Source organism: Trachypithecus francoisi, unplaced genomic scaffold, assembly GCF_009764315.1.
Source record: "Trachypithecus francoisi isolate TF-2019V2 unplaced genomic scaffold, Tfra_2.0 Lachesis_group2, whole genome shotgun sequence".
Taxonomy (NCBI): domain Eukaryota; kingdom Metazoa; phylum Chordata; class Mammalia; order Primates; family Cercopithecidae; genus Trachypithecus; species Trachypithecus francoisi.
Window position 1 is genome coordinate 17,034,123 of NW_022681465.1, and position 13,771 is coordinate 17,047,893.

Here is a 13,771-nt window from a genome sequence, read left to right on the forward strand (position 1 = left end):
GGACTAGTTGAAAGGGGAAAGTGGGTAGATAGAGAGGAGAAAAGCATGCACGGAGGGATGCCTTTGAGTGGTCAGGAAGGGGAGCTTTGGTATCCAGATTGCACAGCATGTGACCTGACTAGGGAAGAGGATGTCAGAGAGGCAAAGAGCACCCCTAGCTTTGGAGGTGGTGAGAGGTGAAGCCAGCTGGACTTTCTGGGTCGAATGGGGACTTGGAGAACTTTTCTGTCTAGCTAAAGGGTTGTAAATTCAGCAGTCAGCACTCTGTGTCTAGCTAAAGGATTGTAAATGCACCAATCAGCACTCTGTCTAGCTAAAGGATTGTAAATGCACCAATCAGCGCTCTGTAAAAATGCACCAATCAGCGTTCTGTGTCTAGCTAAAGGATTGTAAATACACCAATCAGCATTCTGTAAAAATGCACCATTCGGTGCTCTGTGTCTAGCTAAAAGATTGTAAATGCCCCTATCAGCACTCTGTAAAAACACACCAATCAGCGCTCTGTGTCTAGCTAAAGGATTGAAAATGCACCAATCAGCACTCTGTAAAATGGACCAATCAGTGCTCTGTAAAATGGACCAATCAGCATTCTGTAAAATGGACCAATCAGCAGGACATGGGCAGGGCTAAATAAGGGAATAAAAGTTGATGACCCCAGCCAGCACCAGCAACCCACTCGGGTACTTGTTCCCTCTGTGGAAGCTTTATTCTTTCACTCTTCACAATAAACCTTGCTGCTGCTCACTCTTTGGGTCTGCGCCATCTTTAAGAGCTATTAACACTTGCCACGGAGGTCGGCTTCATTCTTGAAGTCAGTGAGACCACGAACCCACCGGAAGGAAGAAACTCCAGTCACATCTGAAGGAACAAACTCTGGACACACCATCTTTAAAAGCTGTAACCCTCACCTCGAAGGTCCACTGCTTCATTGTCGAAGTCAGTGAGACCAAGAACCCACCAGAAGGAACCAACTCCGGACACAGTGGCACTGGGTGGAAATTGAACAAGGAGCCCCCTGACTTAAGTCTGAGGGCGTCTCCCTGGTACAGTTGCTTCCAGGGCCTACAGAGCCTTAGCAGTGTGTTCCTATGGTTTTGAAAGTCTTTCATGAGCTGTTTTCATTGTAATAGATGCACCTTAAGATTGCTGCATCTTTCCAATGTTTACTCTGTTACGCTCCCGCCTGCATTCTGGGGGCATTGGAGTAGGCGGGAGGATTCTTGAGACCTGAGTAAGGGGAAGTTTAGTGGTATATTAGTCAGGGTTTTCCAGAGATACAGAACCAACAGGTTGTGTATATATAGAAAGAGATTTGGTTTAAGGAATTGGCTCACGCAATTGTGGAGGCATAGTTAGTCCAAAATCTGCAGGGTAGACCAGCAGGCTGGAGATCCAGGGAAGAGTTATAGTTCAAATGCTGGCAGAATTCCTTCCTGTTAAGGGGAAGTCAGTTTTTGTTCTAGTAAGGCCTTCAACTGATTGGATGAGACCGTTCTCCATTATGGAAAGCAATCTGATTTGCCAAAGTCCACTAATTTAAATGCAAATCTCATCCAAAAACACCCTCATAGGCACATCCAGAATAATGTTTGACCAAATAATCTGGTGGCCCAGCCAAGTGACATATAAAATTAGCCATCAAGGCTGGGTGTGGTGGCTCACACCTGTAATCCCAACACTTTGGGAGACCAAGGCCATTGGATCACTTGCATCTAGGAGCTTGAGATCAGCCCAGGCTACATAGTGAGACTGTCTTTACAAAAAATACAAAATTAACTGAGTGTGGTCGTGTGCACCTGAGTCTTAGCTACTCAGGAGGCTGAGGCAGGAGGATCACTTGAGCCTGGGAGGTCCAGGCTGCAGTGAGTCGTGGTCAGTCCACTACACTCAGCCTGGGCAACAGAGTAAGACCCTGTCTCAAAAAAAAAAAAAATTAGCCATCATTCATAGGATATATTTTTAAGCTTTGGAGTGTTTTGTTTTTATGTGTGTGTTTGTTTATTTATTTATTTATTTGAGATGGAGTCACACTCTGTCACCCAAACTGGAGTGCAGTGGCACAATCTCAGCTCACTACAAACTCCACCTTCTGGATTCAAGTGATTCTCCTGCCTCAGCCTCTAGAGTAGCTGGGATTACAGGCATGTGCCACCACACTCAGCTAATTTTTTATTTTTTATTTTATTTTATTTTATTTTTTATTTTTGTTTTTTTGAGACGGAGTCTTGCTCTGTCACCCAGGCTGGAGTGCAGTGGCATGATCTCCACTCACTGCAAGCTCCGTTTCCCGGGTTCACACCATTCTCCTGCCTCAGCCTCCCATGCAGCTGGGACTACAGGTGCCCACCACCGCGCCGGGCTAAGTTTTTTTTATGTATTTTTAGTAGAGACGGGATTTCACCGTGTTAGCCAGGATGGTCTCGATCTCCTGACCTCGTGATCTGCCCGTCTCGGCCTCCCAAAGTGTTGGAATTACAGGCGTGAGCCACCGTGCCCGGCCTTTATTTTTATTTTTAGTAGAGACGGGGTTTTACCATATTGGCCAGGCTGGTCTCAAACTCTTGGGATTACAGGTGTGAGTCACTGTGCCTGGCCATGTATTTTTTTTGAAACAGAGTCTTGGCCTGTCATCCAGGCTGAAGTGTAGTGGCATGATCATGGCTCACTTCAGCCTGAACCTCCCAGGCTCAGGCAATCCTCCTACCTCAGCTTCCTGAGTAGCTGAGACCTCAGGTGCACACCACCATTCCCAGTTAATTTTTAAATTATATATAGAAATGAGGTCTCCCTATGTTGCCCAGGCTAGCCACGAACTCCTGGGCTCCAATGATCCTCCCACCTTGGCCTCCCAAAGGGCTAGGATTGCAAACATGAGCCACTGCACCAAACCATTTGTGTTTAAGTGAATGCTAGCTGTCTGAGGGTAGTGCTGCAGTGAACATTCCTGCCTAGTGCATGGCTGACTCTACCAGGAAGGAGACCTGGAGACACATGGCCAGAGATCTTATCACAAAATGTCTATTATGTGAGCCCGAGAGGTTGAAGCTGACGTGAGCCCTGACTGTGCCACTGCACTCCAGCTTGGGCAACAGAGTGAGACCCTATCTCAAAAAGAAAAGAAGGCTGGTGTGGTGGCTCAAACCTGTAATCCCAGCACTTTGGGTGGCAGAAGTAGGCTGATCACGATGTCAAGAGATCGAGACCATCCGGGCCAACATGGTGAAACCTCGTCTCTACTAAAAATACAGAAATTAGCCAGGCGTGGTGGTGGGTGCCTGTAATCCCAGCTACTGAGGAGGCTAAGGCAGGAGAATTGCTTGAACCCAGGAGGCAGAGGTTGCAATGAGCCGAGTTTGTGCAACTGCACTCCAGCCTGGAGCCAGAGCGAGACTCTGTCTCAAAAAAAAAAGTAAGGAAAAACGAAAAGAAATGTCTGTTAAGAGGGAAAAATGAGGCAGGCAAATAAATAGATAGGGGCGGGGCACGGTGATTCAGGCCTGTAATCCCAGCACTTTGGGAGGCCGAGGCGGGCAGATCACAAGGTCAGGAGATCGAGACTGTCCTGGTTAACATGGTGAAACCCCATCTCTACTAAAAAATCAAAAAAAAAAAAAAAAAAAGAAAGAAAATTAGCTGGGCATGGTGATGGGCGCCTGTAGTCCCAACTACTCGGGAGGCTGAGGCAGGAGAATGGCTTGAACCTGGGAGGCGGAGTTTGCAGTAAGCCAAGATTGCACCACTGCACTCCAGCCTGGGTGACAGAGTGAGACTCCTGTCTCAAAAAAAAGATAATAAATAAAATAAAAAAAAATAAAGAAAAAGAAATGTTTGTAATCTATGCTGCCCAGCACTGGCAACAGAGGAGAAACTAGGTTTGAAATAAAGCAAGCCTGTGGAAAGTTCTTCCAAATGTGGCAGCTCATATATAAAAGAAATTTAAATGAAGTCTGCCAAAATTTGCTAACAATCTTGAAAATGCACATGACAATTACCATTTCTACTTTGTGAAGTAGAGAGAAACACTTTTACACTATCAATAATAAAAATCAAATATCTATTCACCATGCTAGAGGAAAGACTGAATTATCATTCTATTCTCTCTGCAGAATATGTTATTTATCACAGAACAAGCTGTCTTTCGAAGAAATGATTAAGGAGTATGCGGCCCCCAAAATGTAGGAAAACATTAATATAGATGAGTGTTCATTAATCATAAGCTTTTTAAAATTTGTAATTTGTGGTGATTTCTTTATTCATTGTTCATGATACTCATCTTGATCTGATTTTGTACTTGTAATTGTGTATTACTTTCCATGAAGTCCCCCAAATTGCATGGGGGACTGTGGGTCCCACAAAACCAGGATGCACCCTGCATTGGGCTGGTGGGAAGGCTCCAATGCAGAAGGAGAGAAGCGAGCAGGAGTCATGGAAGCGAGAGAGAGGGATATTTCAAGGGATAATAGTATCTCTGGCTGAAGGGAATGTGCTGGGACTTTAATTTTTCATTTTTTGTTTTTTTATTTTTAATACAGGATCTCACTCTGTCACCCAGGCTGGAGTGCAGTGGCACGATCACAGCTCACTGCAGCCTCAACTTCCCAGGCTCAAGTAATCCTCCCACCTCAGCCTCCTGAGTAGCTGGAACTACAGGCACGTGCCACCATGCCCGGCTAATTTTTGTATTTTTTGTAGAGACAGGATTTCACCATGTTGCCCAGGCTGGTCTCAAACTCCTGGACCCAAGCAATCTGCCAGCCTCCGCTTCCCAAAGTGCTGGGATTATAGGAATCAGGCACTGCACTTGACCACGTGATGGAACTTTCTATGAAACCCTTCAGATCCACTCTCCTCAAAGACAGTGCTGTCAAAATCTCCAATCTGCTTTGAGGGAGAGCTTTCAGAGAGTTATAAACAGCTCCAGCTCATGAAAACTTAGGATTTTATATGCAGTCCATCTGCATCGATATCACTAGGGATGGAGTTGCCAGATTTAGCAAATAAAGATTTAGAACTTCCAGTTAAATTTGAATTTCAGATACACAATGAATAATTTTTTAGGATAAATATGTCTTATGCAATATTAGTATCAAATCTGGCAACGCTACCTGGGAGTTTCTTAAAAATACCTTCCAGCAAGTCACTCAGGTAATTCGTATGCACGTTAAAGTAAGTGAACTTGCTCTAGGCTTGAGAAAGTGTTATTTTAGGCACATAAGTCACCATTCAAAAAGAATCCTGTGAACTCTCAAAACTGATCTCTCCATATTTATTTTGGATTCAAGTCCAAAAACTGTTGCATATACTTTTTTTTTTATTTTTTTACTTAAAAAAAATAGAGGACCGGACACAGTGGCTGATACCTGTAATCCCAGCACTTTGGGAGGCCGAGGTGGGTGGATCACCCGAGGTCAGGAGTTCGAGACCAGCCTGGCCAACATGATGAAACTCTGTCTCTACTAAAAATACAAAAATTAGCCAGGCGTTGTGGTGGATGTCTATAATCCTAGCTACTTGGGAGGCCGAGGCAGGAGAATCGCTTGAACCCGGGAGGTAGGGTTGCAGTGAGCCGAGATCGCGCCACTGTATTTCCAGCCTGGATGACAGAGCAAGACCTAGTCTCAAGAAAAAAAAAAGACAGGGTCTTCCCTGTCTCTGTTGTTGCTCAGTATGTTGTCCAGACTGGCCTCAAACTCCTGGCCTCAAGCAAGCCTTCTGCCTCAGCCTCTCAAAGTGCTGGGATTATAGGCATGAGCCACCACACCTGGCCACATACACCCTATAACCAGAACAATGAAACGTTTAACTTTTGGCTCCTTTTGCCTCCCAAGCAGAATGAGGTAGTAGATTAGAGCGAATTGCCGATGAGGCCCTAAAGTAAAGTGATTGTGACCAAAAAATGTGACCCAACAGGCTAGGTGGCATTGCCCTGATTCTCAACTCACTTCTTATAAACTAACTGGTGGTTGTGATACTGCGCGTGAGCCGCCACTGAATGACAACAGAAGAGCAAGCAGAACCAGCTCCCTGGCCATGTTGCCTGTGCACAGGCCCAGTTCACAGGGGCCTCACGTTTGAATTTCTTCAGAATTTTATCTTTGAACTTGGATTTTGCAAGTGAAGTCCGATAGGACGATGGAGCATGTGAGCAGAGAAGAAATGCATGATTTGTGTGTATTCAGCCATCCTCACACATAGCGTTAATGATGCCTGCTGAGCACAGAATTCTGGTGGACAAATTCAGTGAGACTCAAAGTGAATACAAGGTAAATGTATTATGCCTACATCTAAGGGATGTGGGGGTCTGCTCATGCCCTCAAAAGGCCACACTTCCGTTCAAACCAAGGCTGCTTCAAATGCCTAAATAAATGTCATTACATGTTGGAAATATGACAAACCAAGGAGCTCTATCTAGCCTTTCTTATTCATGTTACCCCTCTGTATAGCCAATCACAGTATCTGTGCTGAAAATGAGGGTATAGGAAGAAAGGGAAAGACGGGGCAGTGCAGGATTCTTTTTCCTTCAGGTCCTTCTTTCCTCATTAGGAAGGTATGGAGTTGTGGTAAAATCTTCCTGCATCAACACATGAAATTAAAACGGTTGAGTGAGTTTCCTACCGCATTTCTACTGCTCCGTTTTGATATGGTGTGACTGTGTCCCCACCCAAATCTCATCTTGAATTGTAGCTCCCATAGTTCCCACGTGTTGCGGGAGGGACCTGGTGGGAGATAATGGAATCATGGGGGCTGTTTCCCTCATACTGTTCTTGTGGTAGTGAATAAGTCTCGAGAGATTTGATAATTTTATAAAAGGGAGAAACCCGTTTGCTTGGCTCTCATTCTCTCTTGTCTGCCGCCATGTCAGATGTCCCTTTCACCTTCTGCCATGATTGTGAGGCCTCCCCAGTCATGTGGAACTGTGAGTCCATGAAACCTCTTTTTCCTTATAAATTATCCAGTCTCAGGTATGTCTTTATCAGCAGCATGCAAACAAATTAATACACTTTTAATTTTTAAAAATTTTTAATTACTTTTTAGAAATAGCATCTCACTCTGTCACCCAGGCTGGAGTGCAGTGGTATGATCATAGCTCACTGCAGCCTTGAATTCCTGGACATAAATGATCTTCCTGCCTCAGCCTCCCAAAGAGGGAGATAAAATCGCCCTATGTTCTTACTCAGGCAGGTTTTAAACTCCTGGCCTCAAGCAATCTTTCCACCTCAGCCTCCCAAAGCGCTGGGATTACGGGATGAGCCACCGCACCCAGCCCTTCATTGTTCTTGTAAGGACAGAACAAAATACACATGATCCGTGCACAATGAAGTGTGTAGTTTGGTGATTCTGCGTGAGTTAAATGCTCTGACATTTTCTTTTCTTTTCTTTCTTTCTTTCTCCACCTTCCGGGTTCAAGCGATTCTCCTGCCTCAGCCTCCCGAGTAGCTGAGATTACAGGGGCTCACCACCACGGCCAGTTAATTTTTGTATTTTTAGTTTTTGTATTTTTTGTATTTTAGTAGAGGCTCATTACAGGCATGAGCGAAGGCGCCCAGCCTGACATTTTCATTTAAAATGGGCATTGTGCAATATAATATGAATGTTGAGGCCTAGCGTGGTGGCTCACGTCTGTAATTCCAGCACTTTGGGAGTCCAAGGCGGGCAGATCACGAGGTCAGGAAATTGAGACCATCCTGGCCAACATGGTGAAACACTGTCCCTACTAAAAATACAAAATTAGCCTGGAGTGATGACTGCGCCTGTAATCCTAGCTACTCGGGAGGCTGAGGCAGGAGAATTGCTTGAATCCAGGAGGTGGAGGTTGCAGTGAGCCAAGATCACACCATTGCACTCCAGCCTGGCGACAGAGCAAGACTCACTCCGTCTCTAAATAAATAATAAATACATAAATAAAATGGTGAAATTAATTTAAAAAAATTTTTTTTTGGAAATGGAGTCTCGCTCTGTTGCCCAGGCTGGAGGGCAGTGGCGCGATATCTGCTCACTGCAAGCTCCGCCTCCTGGGTTCACGCCATTCTCCTGCCTCAGCCTCCTTAATTTAAAATTTTAATTTTTTTTTTTTAGCTTGGAATGACATTAAAAAGCAAATAAAAAATATTGTGACAAGTGAAGGGACAGAGCACAGAAGAAAAGAAAAAGCTTTTTCTGTGAGTCCTTTTAATGGTACTTCCGCCACTGCATAGGGAACAAGGGGTCATGCGTCTTCATTTTGCACCAGACCCCATAAATTATGTAGCCAGCTCTGACAGCGCCCTTAGTGGTTTTATGTGCAATTAGGGTAGTGGGGGAGGGCCGAGGCAGATTTTGAAGTGCCACAGTGTTATTTTAGGAAGGGAGGAGCCGACTGAGATTTCGTGAAGGAATGCACTTCAGAAAATGAGTGCAAAGATGAAAGTGCCGGGGCAGTCAGCCTTTCATTATGCCCTGACACCTCATTCTCCCACCCAAATGAATGACAGATACCCTCTACCGAAAAACTCTAAAAGATAGATGTGCAGGCCGTGTCAGATGACTTCTTCAGTAAATATAATATATCACATAAATACAATTAAATAATTATAAATGAAAACAATAATGATTTTATATCATTGATATTGTTAGATAGCAAAGATTGTACGTATTTTTTTCATCCAAAAAGTCAGCATAGACTTTAGTCTGAAGGACACTGAAGAGGACTTTATTTTGATTAACTGATCAATAAAATAAAAATCAACTCGATTATCATATCCCATCCTTTTAGATTTTTTAACGTAAATATTTTATGAAAGTTTAAGTAAGTCTAGAAATATCAGAAATAATAGTCTTGCTCTCCTTTGGGGAATTTCGAAAGTTTCTTTTCTTTAAAGGTACTCTAAAGTACTCTAAAAGTAGTATCAGAGTATCTTGGATTAGTGACTTTGAAGGGTTTTTTTCTTTTCCCCTCTTCCTTTTGGAATCCTAAACATGTCCTTACACAGAAGACTTGGAATCCCTAGAGAGAGAAAACAAAAAGAAATGGTGAGATTTCCTGGGCTTCTCTGATGGTCTGCTGCTCCTAATCTATCAATTAAGATAGCCAGGTGACACTAAAGAAAGTAATCAAAATGTGTCTGGTCTTTGCAGCCTAAGTCATGTTGAATCAATGCCATTTGTTAGGGAGAAAATTGCAAAGGCATGCAAACTTACGTTTTAAAGGAATTTGCAGCCAAAGTCCCCAAGCACTAAGCAACATCTGGAGTATACTGAGCTCTTCATCATTTCGTTTATCTCACGTAAAAGTTTGACAAGACATAGATGATCCTTTTTAATGTACTCTTGACCACCAAAATAATTTATTGATTATCCATCTCTATACAATACAAGGGAAAATCGAAAATCTTACATAACATTAAAGACGTTTGTTGAATACTTACTTCCTTTTGTGCAATTTACCTGGATTATCTTTTTTTTTTTTTTTTTGAGACAGAGTCTTGCTGTGTTGCCCAGGCTGGAGTGCAGTGGCTCAATCTCAGCTCGGCTCACTACAACCTCTGCCTCCTGGATTCAAGCGATTCTTCTGCCTCAGCCTCCTGAGTAGCTGGGAATACAGGAGCCCACCACCACACCCGGCTAATACTTCTTTTTTTTTTTTGGATTTTTAGTAGAGATGGGGTTTCGTAATGTTGGCCAGGCTGGTCTCGAACGCCTGACCTCACGATCTGCCCACCTTGGCCTCCCAAAGTGCTGGGATTACAGGCATGAGCCACTGAGCCCGGCTGCAATTTACCTAGATTATCTACTTTAACCCTTCCCAGAACACTATGAGGGAGGTCCTACTGTTATTCCATTTTACAGATAAGAAATCCAAGTGTTAGATTTTGAGCAATTTGTCCAAACTCACAAAACTCGTAAGTGATAAAGACAGGGTTTAGTATACAACTCCCCTCTGCTAAATTTAATTGCCTTAAAAAAAAGTCAGAATTTAAATTTTGACACGTTGATTCTAGAATTCATTGAACTTAATTACTATGCCACACTTGCTCCTCAGAGTGTACTAAAATAACAATTCTCTTAGCTACTATATAGAGATAAAGATTAGAAAAAGAGGCTTCCGGCTAGGTGCAGTGGCTCACACCTGTAATCCCAGCTATTTGGGAGGCTGAGGTGGAGGATTGCCTGAGCTCAGGAGTTGGAGACCAGGCTGGGCAACATGGCAACACCCCATCTCTATAAAGAGTCTTCTACATTAATCTCAACCCCTTCTCTCCTCAAGGATGATTATGCTTGAATACTTTCTTTTTTTTCTTTTTTTTCTCTTTTTGTTACCCAGGCTGGAGTGCAATGGCACGATCTTGGCTCACCGTAACCTCTGCCTCCCAGGTTCAAGTGATTCTCCTGCCTCAGCCTCCCAAATAGCTGGGATTACAGGTGCGCACCACCACACCGGCCTAATCTTGTATTTTTAGTAGAGACAGCGTTTCACCAGGGTTGATCAGGCTGGTCTTGAACTCCCGACCTCGAGTGATCTACTTGCCTCGGCCTCCAAAAGTGTTGGGATTACAGTCATGAGCCACCGTGCCTGGCCATGCTTGGGTGCTTTCTATGTTATTTCAAAAGGCAGTGTAAATATAGTAAGGTCTGATAAATCCAATGTCATTTGCCTCTGCTCAGGATTTTTTTTTTTAACTCAAGCCAAAACCATTGGAAAGAACTAGAATAGAACATAATTTAACTTTGCTGCCTTAAGTCTTACGAAATGGTCTTTCTTGGCCGGGCACGATGGCTCACACCTGTAATCCCAGCACTTTGGGAGGCCGAGATGGGTGGATCATGAGGTCAGGAGATTGGGACCATCCTGGCTAACAGGGTGAAACCCCGTCTCTACTAAAAATACAAAAAAAAAAAAAAAAATCTGCTGGGCGTCGTGGCGGGCTCCTGTAGTCCCAACTACTCCAGAGGCTGAGGCAGGAGAATGGCATGAACCTGGGAGGTGGAGCTTGCAGTGAGCCGAGATCACGCCACTGCACTCCAGCCTGGGCGACGGAATGAGATTACATCTCAAAAAAAAAAAAAAAAAAAGAAATGTTCTTCCTTTTTTTCGGACAGGGTCTCCCTCTGTCACCCCAGCGCTGGTGTGTAGTGGCATGATCTTGGTTCATTGCAACCTCCGCCTTCCAGGTTCAAGTAATTGTCATGTCTCAGCTACTCATGTGGCTGGGATTACAGGTGTGCACCACCATGCCCGTCTAATTTTTGTGTTTTTAGTAGAGACTGAGTTTCACCATGTTGCCCCAGTTAGTCTGGAACTCATGGCCTCATGCAAGCTGCCCACCTCGGCCTCCCAAAGTGCTAGGATTGTAGATGTGAGCTACTTTGCCTGGCCTGAAGAGGTCTTATAACACCTGAGGGTTTTCGTAGTTTCAGAAAAATACAAATTAGTCATATTTGTATGAACCCCTGTATAATTTTAGAATGGTTATTTAATCAGATGACCCAGGAGCACTTAATACACAAAATGTGCTGATCACTGTGAGTTGGACTGCACTCCTAATGAGCAAAATTGCTATACTAATTTTTAAAGGGCCACTAGAATAATAATGGAAATATTCTACCAAACTTAACTAAGTAGTTTGAAAATCGGGCCAGGCACAGTGGCTCACACCTGCAAGGCCAAGGTGGGCAGATCACAAGGTCAGGAGCTCGAGACCAACCTGGCCAAGATGGTGAAACTCCGTCTCTACTAAAAATACAAAAATTAGCTGGGCATGGTGGCAGGCACCTGTAGTCCCAGCTACTCGGGAGGCTGAGGCGGAAGAATCTCTTGAACCCAGAGGCAGAGGTTGCAGTAAGCCAAGATGGTGCCACTGCATTCCAGCCTAGGTGACAGAGCAAGACTCCGTCTCCAAAAAAAACAAGAAAATCCGACGGCTTATGGCTAAGATGAGGAAACCCAGGCAAACAATAAAGTATCCACATGTACTATGTTACAAGAGCTTTTATTCTTGGATCAGTATCAATCTGGGGAGAGTTTTCAACTGCCATGTCATAGGTTGATGCACTTTACTTTGTCCTAATACACTTTTTTTCAAATCAATAATTGTAAGAAAAACACAGAGCTGGATGTAGTGGCTCACACCTGTAATCCTAGCACTTTGACAGGCTGAGGCAGCCAGATCACTTGAGGTCAGGAGTTCGTAATTAGCCTGGCCAACATAGTGAAACTCTGTCTCTACTAAAAATACAAAAAGTTAGCCAGGTGTGGTGGCAGGCACCTGTAATCCCAGCTACTCTGGAGGCTGAGGCAGGAGAATCATTTGAACCGGGGAGGTGGAGGTTGCAGTGAGCTGAGATCGCACCACTGCACTTCAACCTGGGTAACAGAGTGAGAGTCCATCTTTAAACAGAACACAAAGAACAGTTTAACAGTTTAAAATGAGAAAGTATCCATTGTATACAGCATGATTGAATTGCGGTTCCTAGATGTTGTAAAAGCCTTGAAGACTTGGTCACTACAGAAGGGATGAAATGTAATGAGATTAAATGGGAAGTTGTCTGTTTAGACTTTAAAAATTGACTCATCTAGGCCGGGTGCAGTAGCTCACGCCTGAAATCCCAGCACTTTGGGAGGATTAAATTGGAAGTTCTCTGTTTAGACTTTAAAAATTGACTCATTTGGCCGGGCACAGTGGCTCATGCCTGTAATCCCAGCACTTTGGGAGACCGAGGCAGGCGGATTACCTGAGGTCAGGAGTTTGAGACCAGCCTGACCAGCCTGGTGAAACTCCATCTCTACTAAAAATACAAAAAAAATATTAAAAAAATACAAAAAAAAAAAATACAAAAAAATTAGCCGGGCGTTGTGGTGCGTGCCTGTAATCCCAGCTACTCTGGAGGCTGAGGCAGGAGAATTGCTTGAATCTGGGAGGCGGAGGTTGCGGTGAGCCGAGATTGCACCATTGCACTCCAGCCTGGGCAACAAGAGTGAAACTCCGTCTCAAAAAAAAAAAAAAAATTGACTCATTTAGGCCAGGCATAGTGGCTCATGCCTGTAATCCCAACACTTTGGGAGGCCTTGGATCACGAGGTCAAGAGATTGAAACCATCCTGGCCAACATGGTAAAACCCTGTCTCTACTAAAAATGCAAAAATTAGCTGGGCGTGGTGGCATGTGCGTGTAATCCCAGCTACTCTAGAGGCTGAGGCAGGGGAATTGCTTGAACCAGGGAGTCAGAGGTTGCAGCGAGCCAAGATCGCACCACTACACTCCAGCCTGGTGACAGAGTGAGACTCTGTCTCAAAAAAAAAAAAAAAAAAATTTTGACTTATCTGTAGAAAGAGTTTGTATCAGTCAGGATAGGCTAGATTATGCAGTGGTAACAAATAACTCCCAAAATTCCAGTGATATAAGTAATAAAGTTTTATTTCTCATTCACCTAACACATCCCAGATGAACCGAGGTCCTCTGACACCTTTGTGCGACATTTTCCTCACTCTGGGATCCAAGCTGTTGGATTTAGCCTGCTGGATTCAGCCGGCTGGAAAACTGTCATCTGAACATTGCTGCTCACCCGAGATAGAGGGAAATAACCACACAGCAAATTTCACATCACCTTGGTCAAGCCAGTCACATGATCACACCTAACTCCAGAGGGAGCAGGTAAGTACACTCCTCCCATGTATCCAGGAGAAAGAACAGTTCTCATGACCGTCACAAGTTAGACCAGCACAACGGCTGTTCATGTGGAAAATTGCCTGAGGGTTTCAGTTGATGGCAAAAGCACCGTAAGACAAGGCCTTGGTT